Here is a 21,404-nt window from a genome sequence, read left to right as displayed (position 1 = left end):
TGATACTACTCAGTGATAACACATGACTTATATGATTTATAATTGTCTTATGGAACTGGAAAAATATACTGAAAAGTTCACCTTACATCCATTAGGCAACCACTTCATATTCTAATTCATATGTGTTCCAAGATTTGAGTATTTTGTTTGGTGTATTGAATTGTAGAAATTGATAGAATAGAATTGATCCATTACAGTATGAGGAATTTATAAAGGTTATACATTAAATACAAATAAAATATATAGAGCAAACCATGTAAAAATTGAGCAGAATATAAGAGCTAGAGCGGTTGCAGGACACCAAGGAAAGAGGATCTTCAAAACACAATTGGACTGAGGCATATTTCACTTCACAGAGACTGGAGCTTCAGGCACAGGGACAGAGCCAATTCAACACAGATAAAATCCCCAGATTGGGAGAAGGAAATAGACACAGGATCTCAATCCTAATGAAGAAGAACTGGGATTGACACTCACATGTTAAGGAATTATTAGTTTTCTGCAGTGGAGTCTCACAGGGGATGTTAAGCACAGTTAATAATTAAGACATGCTTAACAGTTATGCAAACAAAATCAACTCAATGGTATTTTTACAGACGTTTTTGTAATGTTGCCTTGTTCAACTCCTTTTTTCTCACTTATGTTTTCTCCATATATCATAGCTACATCTCTCCCTCTCTCTCCCTCCCCATCTCTCTCTCTCTCTCTCTCTCTCTCTCTGTCTCTCTCTCTCTCTCTCTCTCTTGCTCTCTGTGTATGTGTGTGTGTTTGATTGTGTGTTTGTGTGTGTCTTATTTTTTTATTGGATTTTGTTTTGTTTCTGTTTATTTTTTGTTACTCCTTTAACTTTATTTCTTTCTTTTCTTTTCTTTTTTCTTTTAGCATATTTTCAGAAAGAATAAAAGATGTGTAGTTGTGTGAATTTGGAGATAGGAAAGATCTGCTAATAGTTAGGTATGGGGAAATCAGTTATTAGAATAACTTGTGTTACTTTTGTTTGAAAATTATAAAATCTAGGCAACATAAATCTGTGAACTATTAAGCAAAGAATCATTACGGGGTTTGTGTGTGGAGCCATCACATGTTAATCAAAGCAGGATAAATCAGTTAGTATGCTTCAGAAAGGAGACTGCAGAGGACACAGAGTACTCGCCACACCATCCTCATCACTCTATGAAGATTATTGGCTTCATTGTGCCCCCTGTTGGTCATGACCAACCACATAGGTAGGTTTGTCATGGATTACACTGAAGTTTCACTGTCTGGCTTGAGAAATAGTTTATGCCTGGGTTTTTGGAGCTAGGAATGGATGGAGTTTACATGGGTATAATGACTTATACATCCAATATTTTATGTTTTGCCAATATTACTGTAATGTCCCCCTCGAAGCCAGATTCCTCCTTGCTGTCAGTTGGATCCAGCTCATTCAGTTTCCACTCCTAAAATGGTAATGACAGGAGAGAGCAGCTTCTTTCCTGTCTTCATCAGACTGCACTTTGGACATAGAACATGTTTTCAGAGGGTGAATCACTCACTCTATATTGTATAACATACAAGTTGAAAATACTTACACAATAACTGTATACAGGACTGAGAATGTTGGCATAATTAACTGAAATTCTACAGCATCTCAGGACTTTGTTGACTCTTCGAAGCTGAAAGCTTTGAACTTAGTGCTGTAAAAGGCCTGTATTAACAAGAATGCACAATTAGTGAAAATTCTAACTACAGAAAATTAAAAGGTCCAACCTTTCTGGATTCATATTAAAGATCTGAATCCTAGTGTTCAGCAGTAAAAATTGCTCTGTAACTACAGTGGCTCTCAGAGACTGAGCCACCAAACAAAAAGCTTAGGCTGTCTGAACGTAGGCCCCCAGCACATATGTAGCACACCTACAGCTCAGACTTCTTGAGTGTCTACCAACAACTGGACTGGGGGCTGTGACTAAATCTATTGCCTGTCTGTGTAATAAATTTCCATGACTAAACCGCCTTGTCTGGCCTCAGTAGAAGAGGATCCCCTAAACCTTCAGGGATATTGGTGCAGCAGGGTTGGGGGATATCTAATATGACTCTATCCTCTCAGAGGAAAAAAAAAGAGCAGAATAAAAAGAGGGACTATTTAGTGAGGACCAAGAGAGAGGTGGAGCAAATCATGATCTATAATGAATGAATGATTGAATGAATAAATAAATAAATATTTGGAAAATAACTCCTTTAGATCTTCTGCTATAACAAGTCCAGTTAAAAATAAACACCTTATCTGAAAGTAATTTATCCTATTTTAACTTTATAAATAGCCATTTTCCTATGTGTTACGTCTATCCCCTCCCTATCCAGAGAAAGTCCTTCCTTTGTCCCACTCCAGGACCAGTATTTCTTCTCCCTTGTTGCCTCCCTATTCTCTGTCATCGTTTATCTACTGTCTTTGCCTCTTATATCCTGCCCACTGTCCGTCTGTGGCAAATGAGACTCCTTTGTGCTGAGAACTTGAGCTTGGATGTCCTGGAACCCTACAGGCATTACTTTACCATAACCTGTGTTGCTATGCAGATTTCAGAAAATATTCCTGAGAACACTGAAATAGTGATAATTTCAAATGTATGTGGTGGCTGTAAGTTGAAAACCATCATATCAGTAAATATGACATCCATTCCCTTCCTCAGAAACAAATGAATATAGGATCTATAGCTGTCTGGGAAACCTGAAATTGAGATAATTTACCTCCAGTACTGGAATGAATCTCTGTTGCATTCAGCCCTGGGATTATGTTGCAAAGATTCCTGAATTATGCCAACTATGGCACCAGCAGTCAGGCTATTCTTCCATACCCTCAGTATCATAGTCACTGGTGTCTGCCTGCCATTAGATTTGGGGGTGGGGAGGTGAAGATTAAAAGAGGGATTCGTACTCTTGAATCTCAAGGAGGCTGGGTATGTTATTTTAATAACATGCTTAGCAGTGAAGCTTGAATTTTGGATGTCTGTTCATGACACAAGCATCATGAAGGCCACAGGTTTATAGAGTATATGCTGTAACAAAACTCACATAAGAAGTTCTCTAAAACTTTTAATTAGAGAACTTAAAAAATGAACAAGAAAATGTCACCTTAGAATCAATTCCTTGAGTATTCTTGTTTAGTGTGGATTACTGAGTGTTGATACCTGAAAGTTCAGAGTTGTGTTCCTCTATCAGGGATATAGGATCAGATCTGAACTAATTTTGATGAGCAAATTGATTAATTGTATATCCACTTTCTATATGGTGAACTCCTTTTCAAAATTCTAGGAGATTTGTATATGTAGAAATGAAAAAATAACAAAACAGAGATTACGGCAATTATACCACTGTCTATAATTTAATGTGTATATGGTGTCTTATATAACATAGATGGCTTTATTTACATTGTTTTCTTTATCAGTAGTATTTGGTGTCCATAGTTCCTTGAAACAGGACACATTGCAGAAGACAACACTCACACAACTCATTAAACATGAATTCAAGGAATTCTTAAAAACATAAAAGCATTATTTAAATAATATGCACAGGGATATAATTTTCCACTTTTGTTTTTTAAGAAGATATTGATTTAAAATTTCTCAAGTTTAAAGTGTCGTCTTGTCCTTCAGAATTATAAAGAATTAAATCGTTGTTAAATTGATATCAAAGACATCTCAAATGTTTGGTGACTGTAATAAATAGCCAGTTCCATTTTCTGTTTTAATCTAACAGCAAGCATAGACAATAATGTAGGAAATGACTATACAAGCAAAGAAAATAAACATAGCATTTTACTTGCTTTTTCTGTTAGAGCAGTTGTAACTAGAAAGCCTGAAAATGTTTCATTAGTTACATGAACATATTTTAATGTTCTAAAATCAGAAATATGAGTACCATTTATTTGTAATAATTGATTAAGTCCTCTAGAATTAACATCATAATGTGGTATAGGTAGAAACTGACAACACTGAGAACAAGTTTTGATAATTTGGTGTGCAGAATTTCTAAAAATATAAAAATATTCTCAGGCCACTACTATTTTGATGATGTAAAGAACATGATTGTATGGACAAGTGGTCCTATGTAAGGCCTATAGTCTGCCCAGATACCTCAGATACACTCAAGGTGAGAGTGTGTTTAATGTATTTCCAATCAGTGCTATAGGCATGAGTGTGTCTCCCTGTTGTTCACAGTGACATGTGAATGACAGTCTTCTAAGTTGAAACAATTGTTGCATAAAATAGGATCCTTGTGCATCCAGAAATTCTCGATCACTTGGAATAAAAATGGTGGTACTGTATCCTATGTTGGGAAAGCATGTTATATCTTGATGGTATGAAAATTGGGACTGAAGATATACACAGAATATAGCACCAATCAGACTACATTTGATGACATGTAAACTCTGCTACTAGAGACAAGGTCTAATGTCATGAGATGAAACATAATCTAGCCATTAGTATTTGAGTTTCGAAATGAGGGAATAAAAGTGAATCCCTAAGGAATAATTATCATTAATCTCTGGAATCTTCACTGTAAGCTAACATTTCAAATATAAGCGTGATGTTGGTTCTCTAAGACCCCAAAACCTGAGGGCACCCCAGTGCCCCATGCCTTGGAAGGTGACACGCATATCACTTGCAAGAAACTATCTCGATGCAATAGGAAGAGGAATTTTTATTCCAGAGCTCTGGGGTCCACAGTCATATACCACGCAGGGGTGGAAGACTCTGGGGCCCTGTGCAACTGGAGTCAGGGGTATTTAAAGGGGAAAAATCACAAGGCAAGTGGTGGAGGACAAAACATGCATGGAATGGGGAAGTACAGAATGAGGAAGTCAGGCAATAGTTTATGCCTTAAGGAACGTTAGAGATTATCTGGGGCAAACGTCCTTGGGGCATTGTATAGTTAAACATTGGAACTAGAACTGGGTGGGCTATCTTTCTCTTAAGCTAAAAGCAGAAAAACAAGTTCCTCTGTGCTGGGCTAGTTGTTTAGGGGTCTAAAAACATTGAGTTTGGGTCTCTCAGTTCTTATTCTGATAATGAAATGTTCTACAAGTAAATTTGAAAACCGGGATAGATGTGATACATAAATCTTGGACTTAACACCAAATTGAATGATTCTCATACCGGCTTGTCTGTTCACAGACTACTTCATGCTGACATCTGTTGGGAAGAGCTGGAGGGACTCTGGCCCTGAAGGAGTGTTCACAAAAAAGAAAATAGGGGGTTTGATCAATGATCACTTCTGTGGAGACATTGTTATGGGGAAGTCAAACTTGCTTTAGCAGGGAGGGTGCATCTGCCACTGTTGTACCACCAGAGCCAGTTTGAGACTCAGCTACCAAGACAGGCGCAACAGCTTTGAACAGAGGTCCTGGCTACCAGACAGGAAGTTATAAGTGTGGACCCAGGCATGTTTCAGTGGTAATGAGAGACCCCAACTCAATGTCTTTAGACCCCTAAGCAACTGTCCCAGCACAGAGTAACTTGTTTTTCTGCTTTCAGCTTGAGAGAAAGATAGTCCACCCTGTTCTAGTTCCAGTGTTTATCTATACAATGCCCCAAGGACGCTTGCTCCAGATAATTTCTAACCTTCCTTTAGGCATGAACTATTACCTGACTTCCTCATTCTGTACTTCCCCATTCCTTGCATGTTTTGTCATCCACCCCTTGCCTTGGGATTTTTGTACTCCACCCCTTGCTTTGTGATGTTTCCCCTTTAAATACCCCTGACTTCAGTTGCACGGGGTCCCACAGTCCTCTACCCCTGCTCGGTGTACAACTGTGGACCTAGAGCCTCTAGAATAAAAATCCTCCTGCTATTGTATCAAGACCATGTATTGCGAGTGATATGGGTGTCACCTTCCGAGGCATGGGGCACTGGCGTGCCCTTGTTTTTTGGGTCTTACAGTAAAAGCTTTGGGGGAGTGTTCTCTGCCCTGAAATTTGTTACATATCTAATATGACTGAAGTTCTCAGACAATCCCTGAAAAAATGGTTTACAAACACTTATTCCTTCTGGATATGATCTTATATATTTTTGAGGTGGGTGGGAATCTGACAGAAAAAGCTTGCTTACTATTGACTTTGTCTAAGATGTTAAGGATGACGCATCTGCAAGTGGAGGGGATTGAGGGACTGCCTTTACATGACGGATAGTCATGATTTTCTCTCAGTGTACTGTGGTACAGTGATAGGGGCCTTGTTAAAAGAAGGTGAAACTCCTACCATCCTCTGGTTTATAAGAAGGCAAATATCCTACCATGCTCTGATATGTGTGAGGCTCCTAGGCTTCCAACTAAATCAACTTTATCAAGTTTCCTGGCAAGGAAAATTTATCAAATCTACTGCCCCACAAATCTCCATTTTCTTTTTTTGTAAAGAAGAGGTTTCACCATAATACTTGTCTCCTATGTTGAGAACAGTTTGATATTGAAACAAGACATGAATAGTAGTGATTTTTTTTCAATGCTGATCTGCTGATTTAGAAAATAGGATGAGGCAGGATATCAAATGAAACAAGGCTCCAATGACACCTATGACGCCAAGGAGGGGATGAAACCAAGCTATCAAGGGTTTAGAGTAACAAGGGGTATGAGTGTTTGGCACAAAGACTACTCAGATTATCTCTAGAGCTCTTTGAGCATTTATAGATCTTGTTCTACCAGACCAGATTCATTGATACAAAAGCAACATCCTTTTCTAGTAATGTGAAATTGCCTCCGTCTTCTGCATTAAATAAGTCCAGGGCCCTCCTGTTTTGGAGAACAACCTCTGGAAAGGAGCTTATATGGCTCTGAAGGGACACTAGACTTTCTATAGCAGAGGCCATTTCCTGCTCAAGCTTATCTTGGAAGTCTCTGGCCAGATGTTCTTTTTGGACAAAAGTTGCTCAAGCAGTTCCTGTCACACCCAGCAAGGAAATGAGGCCGAGTTCATTGAGCAGAAATATGAGGATCATTCTCCTCTTAAGGCTTGTCCCCCATCTCCAATGTGAGTTCTTCTGGTTCCAGGTTCACAGAGATAAACTTGGAGAATAATTCTCACAGGGTTTCTGGACCCTTGAAATGGGACTTTAATACGGAAACCTGTAGTGACTTTGCAAAAAAAAAGGAGAGCAGTAGGGTCAATGCATACTAATTTGGCTATGGTCTTCTCATCAGTATATATAAGATGAGATTTCAAGGAATATCCTACAATTCATAAATGGGGGAAGATGAGATGAGTAGAATGAAACTAAACTCAGGTGAGGTACGTACAATTGTGAACAAATATGACAGCCAATGAATTTAGGACATTGTGGAAAACTTTGTTTAAATTCCTATGTGAGGGGCTGTGACATGGTGTTGGTGTGAGGACATTGTTTCTTCACCTTTGGTATTCTGTACATTGATAAATTAGTCTTTAGTTAAGTTACTTTCTTCATATCTCTTATCCTGAGTAATAGGATACAAAATAAACTTTGTAGTGTGAAAGTAATTTGTTTGCCAATGATTTTAAAGAAAATAAATTGTTTAAAATTTGGATTTGTTTTCCAAAATTTTAGTTATGCTCTAATATTACAAGGGAAAATTAAGAATTACCCTAAAATTTGCCAGTGTACCATTGATTGTGGTTTGCAGTCTAATTGAAGGCTCACAATTCTTAACTTATTTTGTAATCAATATGATTTCAAGAGTTATAAAGATTAAAAAGAGCTGTGGCCAGTATGGACCTGTTGCGACTTTTTCACAAGTTTATTGGCTACAATGGTAAAAGCAAAATTTAACCCCCCAAGATTGAAAAGGAGATCTCAGTGGGAATTTATTTAATATCAAACAGGCTCCTTTGATTATTTCAAAACAGCTAGTAGAATTTTTCTGGAAACCTGAAATTGTAGGTTCCTTTTGTTATTTGACCCTCATACAATAGGGTCTGGTTGCATGCTGCTGCCTTGTTGAACAGTTGGGTTTGTGTCTGGCCTTAGACAATAGGCTCAGATTAGAAGATATTTACATTTGAGTTAATGCAAAGCTCAGAGCTGCCTCAATGGAGGCTTGTGAATAACTGCTTTTGTCTTACAAAACACACCTAGGGAGTTTCTAGCCAAAAGAACATTCCTGTCAAATTTATCTAGGTGTGGTTCAAAACACAGTTCAAAGAGAAGATCTATGAAAGGTTAATAAGGCTATGTAAAAAAATATAAAGGCATTAAAATCTGACCTGCCTACTTGATACAAACTTATTATGGATTTAAAAGGTGGTTTTTTGCTTTACATCCTGATTACTGTAAAAATGTTTGCTTCTAATAAGCTAAGAGAAACAATACAGCAATTTATTTAGAAGATTTTTCCTCAAGAGATTTCTGTTAGCCTTACCTTATGTGAGAAAAAAAATATTTTGTGTCTGCCTCAATACAAGAAGCTAAGATTTTAAATCTTTCAGCATATATTATTCATAGAATTTTACTACAGGTCTTTGCTCTTAACAATGGATTTTTAATTCTTTTAATTAAATAGTTGTTTCAAAAAAGATTCAAAGGTAATGTATTGTAATACCCCAAAAACCGAGGGTGCCCCAGCACCCCACTCCTCGGAAGGCGACACCCAAATCACTCGCGAGAAATGGTATCAATGCAATAGCATGAGGATTTCTTTATTCCAGAATTCTGGGTTCCACAGTCGTACACCACGCAGGGATAGAGGACTGAGGACCCCGTGCAACTGAAGTCAGGTTTATTTAAAGGGGAAAAATCACCAGACAAGGGTTGGAGGACACAATTCACAAAGCAAGGGGTTGAGGACAAAACATGCTCAGAATGGGGAAGTACAGAATGAGGAAGTAAGGAAGGTTAGAGATTATCTGGAGCAAAGGTCCTTGGAGAATTGTAGAGTTAAAAATTGGAACTAGAACAGGGTGGGCTATCTTTCTCAAGCTGAAAGCAGAAAAACAAGTTACTCTGTGATGGGCTAGATGCTTAGAGGTCTAAAAGCATTGAGTTTGGACTTTCTCATTCCCCACTCCTCTTGTTAATAGTTCTAATCTTAGAACTATAGAACTAAATTTCTGACTCTATATATTTTGGATTGTCCTGCCCTAATCTCTGATATTGTTGGTGTATCATAAGAATCTGCACAGCACTTATATGTTTCCCTAATAAAAGCTATTAACCGGTTAATCACACAGGTTCCAATTGTAAGCAAAAGGAGTAAAATTACAAGGGGTCTCATCAAAGCAGAAAGCAGGGTGGTCAAGAGTACAAGATAAAGGCCTTTGCACTGAGACTCAAGATTGTCTTGCAGTGGCATCTCACGTTGACCAATTCTCCAAATCGGAAGGGATGTGGGACTTTTCTTGAGTAGGACTGCAGGAGCTGCTTCCACACTTGCTGACTCACTCACTCAAGGGCCTTGAGCCTACAGAACAAAAGCCTGAAACAAAAAGGGTAGGAGAGCTATGTAATCATTAATACCAGTCTCTGTGGTCAATGTGGTGAGGGTTTCTTTCGTCAGGGTTCCAGCAACAGTTCCTGAAGCCTTCTTATACAGATCCAGTCACCTATCTGGAAGCAGTGAGGAGTCACTGGCATGCCTGGAGCTTTTAAGGCAAATCTCATATTGTGGGACAACTCCTGGGACGGCCCAGTGAACACCAAAGGAGTTGGGGTATCAAAGAAGATCTCTAGGGGGTCAGGTTAAAATGGTAGTTGCTCTTCAGAAACAAGGGGAGAGGCACCACCCAGCCTGAACCAGTACCCAAGTTCAATTTAGTTAAGGTCTCTCATAGGGTTTTGTTAATTCTCTCTACCTGCCTTGAGCCCTGGGGACAGTACATCCAATAATGGTTCCAATATCTCTGTCAATTTCTGACTTACCTTAGAAATAAAAACAGAACCATTGTTTGATCTAATTACCTTGGGCACTCTGAAACATGGAAAAATTTCTTCTAACCTTGGCAGCTCTTTCTTGCTTCAACTCATCTAGATAAAAGTTTCTATAAATGCTATAAGATATTTTATAACCATATTCTTCTGTCGTAGCTTTTATAAAATCTCTTAATGTACCCTAGGGTGTTCTCTTCTAGGTCTTTTGCCCTGTTTACTCTTTACTGCATAAGCATTTACTTGCTGGCCTAAAAACTGAGTCATAAATATATACGTTTGGTCCCTTAACTGCCAGGACAGTTTTTTTTTTTCCCCTAAATGAGTCCATCTGTGCATTTGGCCTAGTGAGTCTTTAGCTTACTTTCTAGGGAGTATAGTTATCCCATCTTGTGTGCACCCTCTCTTGGTAATAGTTGGTAGGGTGGTCAGCAATCTCAGTCCTTTTTGAAGTGAGGCTATTCCTTAATTTTGTCCCATTTCCCAATGGGTGTCTCTTACAGACCCATAATCAGTATAGGTTCCTGCATATCCATTCCTGGAACCATTTGCTCTGCCTGGCTTTTGCCCATTGAGTCTTTTCCCTTTGCACATCCTAGGCAGTGAATACTCACAGTGACTGACTTCATTAGGACATCTAAGAGGTCCAAGATTTCCTGTTGGTTTCATCTGATGTGAGCAATCCTCTTGGCATATATCCCTGTGGACATGGGCTGTGGCAAAGGCATACTTGTTATCCATGTGGCTGTTGATTTTCTTGCTGATTCCAAGTTCCAAGGTCTTGGTGAGGGCAATGAGCTCCACTTTCTGCATTGACATGACAGGGGGTAAAGATCCTTCTACCCAGATGACATTTCTGTCCACCATAGCAGCACCTGCTTCCAACATGGAGAAAACTGCTCCAGTCTGGAGCTACGTTCAGCAGGGATCAATATCTCTTTTTGGGCTAGTAAGCTGCAGCCTATTGGGCAGGAAGCATATCTGCCCTCCTCCCCATTTTGGAGAGTATATCTTACTCCAACAGAGAGTAGGAACAGTCTGGGGTGATGCTAAATGAATGGGCTATCCATCCCATCCCTAGGTCTGCTGTTCTTCGGGTAGTCCATAAGTATAGTTTGGTGCCAGGGGCTTCTCAGTTCCAAGATCTTATCTTGGAAACAGAGACATTGGTTTGGAAGACCAAGTGTTGAGCCCCTGTGTCCACCAAGAACTGAGAGGGTTTCTCTTTCACTCCCACAGTTATTCTGAGTTGGGGGAGGTGGTCAGAAAACCCATCTCCCCTAGTCGCTGTCTTCACCCAGGACTAACAGCTGGGTTTGCCATTTGGGGGACTTTTCCCAAGACCTGGGAATTCCTGCTCCCGACTTCTATTTCTTAGGGAAAACTCTGGCTCAATGGCCTCTTTCTTTATAGTATGCACATTGGTCCTTTTCTTTCTCCCTTTTCTGCTTTTTTTTAACTATTATATCCAGGATTCTCTGTAGCTTCCTTGCTTCTCTGTCATTTTCTTTCTTTTTATATGTTTCTTCTCCTCCTCTGTCTCCCTGTCGCAGCAAACTACTAAATCTCTCTACAGACTTTCTCAATAACCTATACTACTAAATCCTTCTACAGACCTTCTCAGCAAGCTGCACCAAATCCCTCTAGCCTCTGAAGCTCTTTCCTGATATCTCTACTAGCCCTGTCTATAAGAGCCATTGTCATAGTAGCTTTACATTCCAAGCCTCTGGATTCATAGCATGTTTATTATAGAGGCATGTATATATGCCTCTATGAGGTGCTCTAGAAAAGCTGCAGATGACTCATCTGGTCCTGCTTAACCTTACATACCGTGGTCAAATTCATGGGCTGCCATGCCCTCGAGACCTGCCAATGGAGTCTGGTGTTGGGCTGTCAGATGCCTCTTACCATTTGTCTGAGGGGGTAATCTTTTTGGCTTCCTGTATTACAAATAAAACAGTCTCAAAGAGATTAATTAGTCTCTTGGGAAATATACCCTTAGTGAGAGAGCTACCATGGTATCAGGATAGGTGGTCTCAGGTCCTCTCCTGCTCCACTCTGTGGTCCTCTCTAAATATCAATTGAGCATAATTATTACCATTTTGTAAATTATAAACTATAAGATAGACATAACACCTACTTTATTAGGTGCATAAATTAATTAGAGCATAATATTTAGAGCATAGAGCTCTAAATAATTGGAGCATAATAATTACCATTTTGTAAATTATAAACTATAAGATAGACATAACACCTACTTTATCATCCCTGTCAATTAAACAGAACCTTTTCATCTGTATTATCCTAAAAGACTGTCAGAATTAACACATAAGAATTAACATTGTAAGAAATGACTCGTATCCTGGCTTTAAATTTTATGTCACCTGAAAGTCATTTATTTAAATTTATATCAGTTTTCTCAAGATTAAACAGCTTGGGCTGTCTGTGAGAATAACAGTCTTCAACCCCATCAGAAATCTAAGAGTGACCAATACTAAAAACATATAGAAAGCTTTAATAGCTTTTAAGACATAAACATCATATACCATGGATTTTTGATGTTTTTGAAAACCAACTATCTATGTAAAGTAATGTGGACTATTGTCTATTAAACTATCTCCAGCTATTTCTGATTGAAACCTAGAAAACACCCTAACAATAAACTCAGAGTCTTATATTTCTATTTAGCCCTAAACTCATAGGCTTAAACATCTCAGATCAGTAATAACAAATAACTGGGTGTAAATACTGTACTTTCAAATTAAGTATTTATACCAATGAAAGCCTTGATTTTGTATCAAAATAAAACCTGTATCAAATAAAAACTTATGCCTTGAACTTAATAACAATTATAAAGATTTTAGTATCACAAAGACAGATTTTTTTCACTTAATATTTTAGAATCTAGTCTTCTGGAGGTCTCCCTTATTTTGACCTCTCTCCCAAATGAACAACATATCCACAAAGTTTAACATCACATTGATCATAACAATTTAAACAAGTTAAAATAAAAGAAATAAACCATTAGTACCAACTTAAACCCAAAATTCTCACACCTGCCACATTGAGCATCTTGTTAAGACTTGTTTTCCTTTTCAGGGAGCGTCAGAGCCCAAGTATTTTGTCTCTCCTTTTGTTCTAATTTGATGTGCTTGATGCGTGCTTGAGTCATGTGACCTGGTTTTGGGGCCATAGACAGAGTTGCTTTTCAGTCAAAGTCAAAATAATATCATCCTTCTAAGTCCAAGAACACAAACCATGATACAAAACAAAACCACATAGACAGGCTGACCCTGCCACCGTCAGGCCTCTAGATTCAAGAACACAGACCAAGGAAAATCAGACAATTTGCCCTTGGAGGGGCCCAGTTTCAGACACCATGCATCCCTGCACACATAGCAGGGATCTGTAAAACAGATTTCAGCAAAGCATGGCTTCCACCATTACTGACTTGCTGTTTACAGATGGAGGAGAGCATTATTCAGCTTTCTCCTGGGTCTAAAGCTTCCTCCAGACCCTCACAGTCTCAACTCTAGCAGCTGCCAGATGAACGCACTATACCAGAAGCTTGCAAGCAAAGCCGAAATTTTCAGAAAGGCTTATAGACTCAGACTTTGACACACAGTGAAATAGACAGAAAACAAACTGCAGCACCCATCTAGTGGTCAAACTGTAGACAAAGACACAGAATACTGACAAGTATTCGCCTCTACTGAGATGGACAGACCCAGATCAGAAAACCAGACAGCTGGGAGGGCATATAAGTTCTCCAATTCAGTAGAACTACCGTGTCCTCTTCAAAATTCAGATGGAAATATTCCAGGGTCTCTGGAGTTCCCCCAAAATACCCGGGAGCATCTCCCTGGGCCACAGCCTGAGGTACATAACACATCTGCCCACCATGGTCCTCTGGTTCTCACGAACCCAAGAGGACAGCTGTCCACTGGAAACGCATGTATCCTCAGATACAGAAAACAGATCAGTACAGACATTCAGGACACAGACACCAGCTGGCACACACACATTCCAGAGGGGATCCCCTTTACCTCCGAGTTGGTTCTGGCATGTGAAGGGAAATCACACTTCCCCACCAAAAAATGTAAAACCCCAAAAAAGGGGTATCCCAGCACTCCACGCCTCAGAAGGCAACACCCAAATCACTTGCGAGAAAATGTATCGATGCAATAGCATGAGGATTTCTTTATTCCAGAATTCTGGGTTCCATAGTCGTACACCATGCAGGGGTAGAGGACTGAGGATCCCGTGCAACTGAAGTCAGGGGTATTTAAAGGGGAAAAATCACCAGACAAGGGTTGGAGGACAAAATTCACAAGGCAAGGGGTTGAGGACAAAACATGCAGGGAATGGGGAAGTACAGAATGAGGAAGTAAGGAAGGTTAGAGATTATCTGGAGCAAAGGTCCTTGGGGCATTGTAGAGTTAAACACTGGAACTAGAACAGGGTGGGCTATCTTTCTCAAACTGAAAGCAGAAAAACAAGTTACTCTGTGATGGGGTAGTTGCTTAGAGGTCTGAAAACATTGAGTTGGGGGTTTCTCAGTATTAAATATATCCTTAGCAAATTGGCACTAAAAGTTCAAATAAAGTTAATTTGCTTATTCTAAATAATTTTCCAAGTTTGTTAAGGTGTATTAATTGGCTTTATCTTGTATTAACTGCATATTAAGCTTTCCCCAGAACATCTTAAACCAATGTTCTCAGGGTCCATGCAAAATAACTGGTGAGGGACAAATAACTTGGAGGAAGCTACTATAATCATTTGTCAGTACTTTATGTTATGTGTTCACTGCCATTCCTTGGCAAAGGGAATATTAATGTAACATCACTTTTTTCATCTCCAAGTAAAGTTTTTACATCCTCAAATAAAGATATTGGTGTGTTAATAGAGTGTCATAAGATAAAATCATGAACATATTTTAAAAGGAATGTCTTAAGAACCTGATAAAACATTTTTCCTTGTTTCAAACAACAGTTAAATTTATCATTGTAGAGTATTGATTGTTGATCTATTGCATGGCAAGCCTGTTAAGCAAAATTAATAATTGTTATTCAAAAGATAAGTTGCTAAAATTTGCTTCCATTCTTGTGTTTCTATTCCTATAAATTTATACATGCATCCCATAAAGCATGTATTTACTGTGAGAGTAAAGCTCACATAATCGGATCACAATTTAATTCTTTTGAGTTTCCCCTTGCTTCAGCACAGATGATTGACTTGGTTGCTATAGTGGCTAATTTTAAAATGTTAAAAATCAAACCTTTAATTTGTATACTGACTTTAATTTGTATACTGATAGCCTCTCTCTCTCTCTCTCTCTCTCTCTCTCTATATATATATATATATATATATATATATATATATATATATATATATATATATACATATATCATGGCTTACAATTGAAATTATTCCTTTCTTAGATACTACTAATTCTTAAATTTTACAATTTTGATGAAAATAAAATTCAAGAAAAGATGTATTCTTTTAAATGGATGTATTGGATATTTAAGAGCTGATCCAGGGGCTAGAGATATGGCTCAGTTGTTAAAGTGTAGGCTAAAAATGAAAAATATAAGAGTTCAAATCTCAGAAGTCACATGGTATCTCACAATCACCTGTAATGAGATCTGATACCCTCTTCTGGTGTGTCTGAAGACAGTACACTGTACTTACATATAATAAATAAATAAATCTTATAAAAAAAGAGCTTATTCAACATTGCCTGAACAAGATCCCTTAAGGTAAGATCACAAGAGAATTGTGTTCCAGGATGACTATTGGTCTTACTATTGGCCATACAATCATATTCTTTATATCATCAAAATATTAATGACTTGAGAATAATTTTATATTTTTAGAAAATGAGCACATCAAATTATAAATACTTGTTCTTGGTGTCTTCATTTTCTACCTGCACCACATAATGGTGTTAATTTTAAAGGACTTAATCAATTATTACAAATGAATGGTACTCATATTTTTTATTTTAGAAAATTAAAATATGTGTATATGACTAATGAATCATTTTTAGGCTTTCTAGTTGCAACTTCTCTAACAGAAAAAGCAAGTGAAAGTGCTATATTTATGTTCTATGCTTCTGTAATTGCCTACATTATTGTCTATGCTTGGTGTTCCAACTTAGATTAAAACAAATAATGGAACTGGCTATTTATTATAGTTATCAAACCCTTGAGATGTCTTTGACATCAATTTAACAACAATTTAATTCTTTATAATCCTCAAGGATGAGGTACTGTGAAACTTTAATACAACAACTTCTTAAAACACAAAAAGGGAAAAGTATATCCCTGTGCATATTATTTAAATTATGCTTGTACATTTTTAAGAAAAATTTAAAATTTGTAAGCCAATGAACTCCTTGCTGAGTGTCTATAGCATCCTATAATTAGGCATGCTCATGACTAAGTGAGCTGGAATGATCCACTTATTGGAATATGGCATGATCCTGACCTAATATAGGGAAGAAGGCATGTTGTGATTTTTCCACAGAATGTGGCAGAAGCATGCTAGCTGCCCGAAAGATTGGTGTTGCATGCTGAAGATAATGCTGACCTGTGGGCTTGCTCAGTGCCCTGACAATGGTGACTTTACTTGTCACTTTCCCAGATTAGATAAACTGCCTTGCTTCAAGATTCCAGACCTTGTGGGACAGAAGATGGAAATTGTTAAGCTAACTTAGAAAAATTATTCTAAAGGAGAAGTTATACTGACTCTTCTCTTTCCTTTTAATGTGATCAGCTGACTCAATCATAGACTGGGCTAGAAATAAATGCAACATTGGAGATTCCATTTATGAAGATGACTAATAATCTTCTTCATCCAGGTGAGTTAATTAAAAATATAGCCTCCACTCTTCCTGAAAAATAACAGTTTATCTGATGATTCACAAAACTACCTCCCAGACCCCAGAGGTTAGCTTTTGTGTCTCATGGCTGCTAAATTGCAGCTGAATTCTCAAAGCCATTTGCCCCACAGTGGGAGGTCAGGCTTGGTGTCTGGATGTTCCTAATTTGCAACTGAATGAAATAGCTTGAGCCATTCAAAGACAACTTAATTTTATTTTGCTTCTAACTCTTGACCTTGTTTGTTAAACAGCCTGGCTATCTCCACCAAGGCTCACCTGGATTGAAAATTGGCATGTCTGTTAAAGACACTTGCAGAGCATTTGGCACAAATTGACTCTCTGGCATCAAAACCTATACAACTGGATCTCCATTTTGGAGCCATATAGAATTCAGATCTATGTATGTCTGCTTACAAGCCGACATGGGTACCAGTAAGAGGTGTAAGGCACAGCACTGCAAGGGAAGGACCATATTTTCTGTCTCAGGAACCCTGTAAAGCAAATCTGATTGCATAGAGGTTGGTGTTTAGAGGCACTCTTTAAAATAACATAAAGGAATCCTAACACATTTCCTCCATAAAAAGACACCATAAAGTATATAGGAAGATCAGGTCACTACTTCCCCTCAATTGTTACTGCCCACCATATTTTGATGGATGACTATTCACTTGGTTGTTAAAATTAATAAAAAAGGAGGAATTGTGCCCTCCCCCCAACCTTTTTGATTGGGAGTTTCAAAACTCTTGCTAGCCACTGCTTCCCAACTAGGGTGGAGTACTCAGACCAAGGTGAAGTACATTATTCTCCAAGGACTCTAGCTACCACCTGATGGAGCAAGCAGAACCAGTTCTACAGGTCTGTTTCCAGTTTTGGGGGGAGGGGTATTGCCCTGCCTATATATGTTTGGAGAAGGGGGTTCTTCGGTTGTTAACCGAAAGGTCAGTGGATTCTCAAGGTGAGAGCTGTTGAAAGTCTGGTTTCCCAGTTTGGTCTCCCATATATTCCCCTCTATTCCCCTCTTGTCTTTATTAAAGTAGGGAGGTGGCTATAAAAGAGGGTTGGTGGAGAACCTGTCTTAGGCTATGTGGCTTGCACCCATGTCCGACACTGCAGTAACTAGGCCTTTTTAGGTCCTAATAGGGCGGGGCCTCTGTCTTAGGTTATGTGAGTGGCACCCACTCCCAGCATCACATCCCACTTCAATGACTTAATCAGGCCCTTGGTGGTCATGATGCACATCCAGGTAGTGGACTCACAATAATCCCATCATGGAGTCACCCCGCAGCCAATAGGCAGTGTGCATCTGGCTTGTGGCACCACAACATTCCCACCTTAGCAACTCCACAGCTTATGGCCATCAACCACTATTAGGAACTGGAGGTCACCCTCCCATCACTGATGTCTTCACAGCTTACAGAACCAGGAAGGCTCCATGCCTGGAGCAAGGGTGGAGAACTGAAGGCCAACGTTTGCTGTCTCCACGGTCATCAGAAGAGAGGTCATCAGCTGAGCCTCAGATGTTTAGCTGATGTTAACAGACTGCAACTGGTTTGTTTAAGGCAGAATCAATCTGTGATTTAAGAAAACTGGTTAATCTGTTAAAAGCCCAGGGGCCAAAGGACAAAAGCAACAAAAGACCCACGAAGGGCCACAAAAGGCTGGGGAGCAAGGTGGAGAGCCAGGGAGAAGTCTCAGCATTAGCATATTCTGGCAGCTAGCATATTCTTTCGGCATCCTACAGAAAAAACACAAACATGCCCTCTTCTCTACACTCAGAGGGTTCCCTGGAATTAAAATTTTAACATTTTTGTGGTATATAGGGATGTGATTCTCCCCTCTTTTATTATAAAAAATATTGTTGTCAAGTTTTATGGGCCTGTTCCATAATATCTTGTCTCTGAATTATGAGGAATCTCAGAATATGACTAATATTAAATTGTTAATAAAACATCTCAGATGACTGCCTATAATAATAAGTTGTAATATTTGTCTTAATCTGATTTGGAACATTCAGTATAAAAAATAACATGTAAAAATAGTTACAACTAGAAAGCTTCAAAAGCTGTCAATGGTCATATGTATATTTTTTGATTAATTTTTTTGAATTGCATTTGTAAAAATAATTGTAAAAGTTAAGAATTAGTAGCATTAAAATAAACAATTTCAAGCAATTGTAAGCCATGATATATATGTATATATATATATATATATATATATGTATATATATATATATAATTAATATATAAATCAAATTTTGATTTTTAACCATTTAGAAAGAACAGCTACAGCACCCAATTCAATTATCTGTGCTGAAGCAAGGGGACACTCAAAAGAATAAACATGTAATCTAATTATATGAGCTTTATTCCCATAGTAGATGCATTTTTATAGGATGCATGTATAAATCTATAACAATATAAAAACATGTATAGAGGCATATTTAAACAATTTATCTTTTAGATAACAATTATTAATTTTGCCTAAAAAGGCTTGCCATGTAATAAATCAATCATCAATGTTTTCTAATAACCAATTTGATTTCTGTTTGAAACAAGGAACAAACGTTTTCTTCCTTGAAAACAGAAGTTTACGTCCTCCCAGGGCAAGCTTAAGGTAAGCTTAAGCTTGAGGTAAATATAAGATAAAGCCAATTAATATATCCTAACAACCTTTAAAAATCATTTATGTAAAAATTCTAAAAGTCCATCGTTAGGAGCAAAGGCCTGTAATGAACATTCCATGAACATTATACACTGAAAAATTTAAGATTCTAGCTCCTTGTATTGAAACAGAGATAAAGCATTTTTTCTCACATAAGGTAAGGCTATTAGCCATTCCTTGAGGAAAAAACCTTCTAATGAAATCACTTTATTGCTGCTTTAAAGTTAGAAGCAAATGCTTTTATAATTATCAGAATGTAAAGCAAAAACGAATCCTTTAAATCTATAATAATTTTGTATGGAATAGATGTAGGTACCTAAGGCCTGAGACACCATGCAAAGCAATGTATAGGTCCGTTGCCCAGGCAACGGCTGCCATCTACCCAGAATTCCATAGCCCACCTTTACCTGTAATTACGTCACCACCCCTATATAACCTAGCAGCGCTCCTTTCCGCTCTCTCTTTTCCTTCCCTTCTCACTCCCGTTCCCGCCGGCTACCCCTCCCTTCTTAAATAAACTCCACGTGGAACCATTTGGTCTAGCATGCCTCATTGTGGTTCCCGGCTCCACCGCTGTCCGCGTCCCAGCACCCGGGGTGCGCGCATGTGTGCCGGCTAGCGGCAGCGGCTACAGAAGTCTACGCAGAAGCCAACAGATGCAGAAACCAACACTGGCGAGCCGACCAGCGAAACCCAGCGAAACCCTCCCTCCCGCCCGCGCTACTGGCCTCGCTGCTTCTACGGACCACCACGGACCACCGCCGAAGTCCCCTGCCCCGCCGCCTCTCCGCGCTGCTGCACCGCCCGCCTCTCCGCGCTGCTGCGCTGCCCCACCGCTGTTGCTACCGCTGCCGCCGCCACGCTGCAGCCACACTGTCGCCACTGCTGCTGCTGCCGCCACCGCCTAGGGCTCCGGACCGTGGCCGCTAGTGCGCCGCCTGGCCCGGGGGAGCTGCCCGGCCCGGTGCGCCCCGTCCGCGCCTGTCGCCGCCGCGCGCCCTGCTCACCGCTGCCACTCTGAGCCGCTAAACCAAATTGTTCCACGTTCCCGGATATCGGATTGCACTTCCTTACCAAACACCATCGGCCCAATAAGGTAAGGTCTTTTGGTTGGCTGGGCGGTTTCTTAAGTTCAGAAGAGACCTGGCCAGTTTCCTTCTAGAGCTAGACGCTGCCCGAGCTAACACTCGTTTTATGATGCTCTACCACGGGTGTTTTCCATTCCAGAAGTAATCCTGACTCTCCCTCATTGGCTTCCAGCCGTTCTGAAAACGCTGGGCCCAGGCGGATTACTTTTTTCCGGCTCTTTGCCCCAGCTCCCAGAAGTCTGCACGACGGTCCGGAATCCCTGGCTTAGCTGCCGTTCTTTGTTATACACTCTTCGGGACGCCGATTGTGTAATAACAAAGCCCCCCCACACCTGATGGGGAATAGAGCATCTTCGCCGGTACCCCCAGGAAGTCCCCTCGGTTGCCTCCTGGAAAATCTCAAGTCTCTAAAACTAACTCACGATGTGAGGCGGTCAAAACTAATTAACCTCTGTAATAAGGTCTGGACTCAATATAAACTAGATAATAATTCCAAATGGCCACCTAATGGCACCCTAGATCCAATTATTTTAAGGGATCTTAATACATACTGTCAGCAATCTGGTAAATGGGACCAAATCCTGTACGTCCAAGCTTTTATCTATCTCCGGTCTAAGCCTTCTCTCTGCGCTGCTTGCACTCCATCTCAGCTCCTCCTAGCCATGAAACCTGCTCACCCTCCACTAGATGGCGTTACTTTCGACCCCGCTGACGAACCACCTCCGTCCACTCGCCACAGACATGTGGAGACTACAAGATCTCAACCTGCAGCCCCAGTTTCTCCCTCCCACCAGGTCTCAGAGTCTGTCTCCTCTCCCTCTGTGCCAGTAAAGGATCACCACAGACGCCCTGAACTGGCACCAACCTTTACCCCTCCTATTACACGTTCTAAGGCCATGGCCAAG

The 21,404-nt window shown here is 39.6% G+C and overlaps 1 long non-coding RNA gene and 1 gene segment (V, D, J or C); both read right to left on the bottom strand.

Annotated features, from left to right (window-relative positions):
- LOC127687769 (Ig heavy chain V region 3-like) overlaps positions 1-21,404 on the bottom strand; it is a 906,657-nt gene that overhangs the window by 436,955 nt on the left and 448,298 nt on the right.
- LOC127686845 (uncharacterized) lies at positions 8,615-14,199 on the bottom strand. Its single transcript, XR_007978249.1, has 4 exons — positions 13,911-14,199; positions 12,921-13,041; positions 10,595-10,739; positions 8,615-9,415 (listed from the first exon to the last, which is right to left on the bottom strand). It is a non-coding gene; the product is annotated as an uncharacterized LOC127686845 (long non-coding RNA).

This window comes from Apodemus sylvaticus, chromosome 6, assembly GCF_947179515.1.
Source record: "Apodemus sylvaticus chromosome 6, mApoSyl1.1, whole genome shotgun sequence".
NCBI classification, from domain to species: Eukaryota; Metazoa; Chordata; class Mammalia; order Rodentia; family Muridae; genus Apodemus; species Apodemus sylvaticus.
The sequence above is the reverse complement of the archived record's forward strand: the minus strand, read 5'-3'. Positions and strand labels throughout refer to the sequence as shown.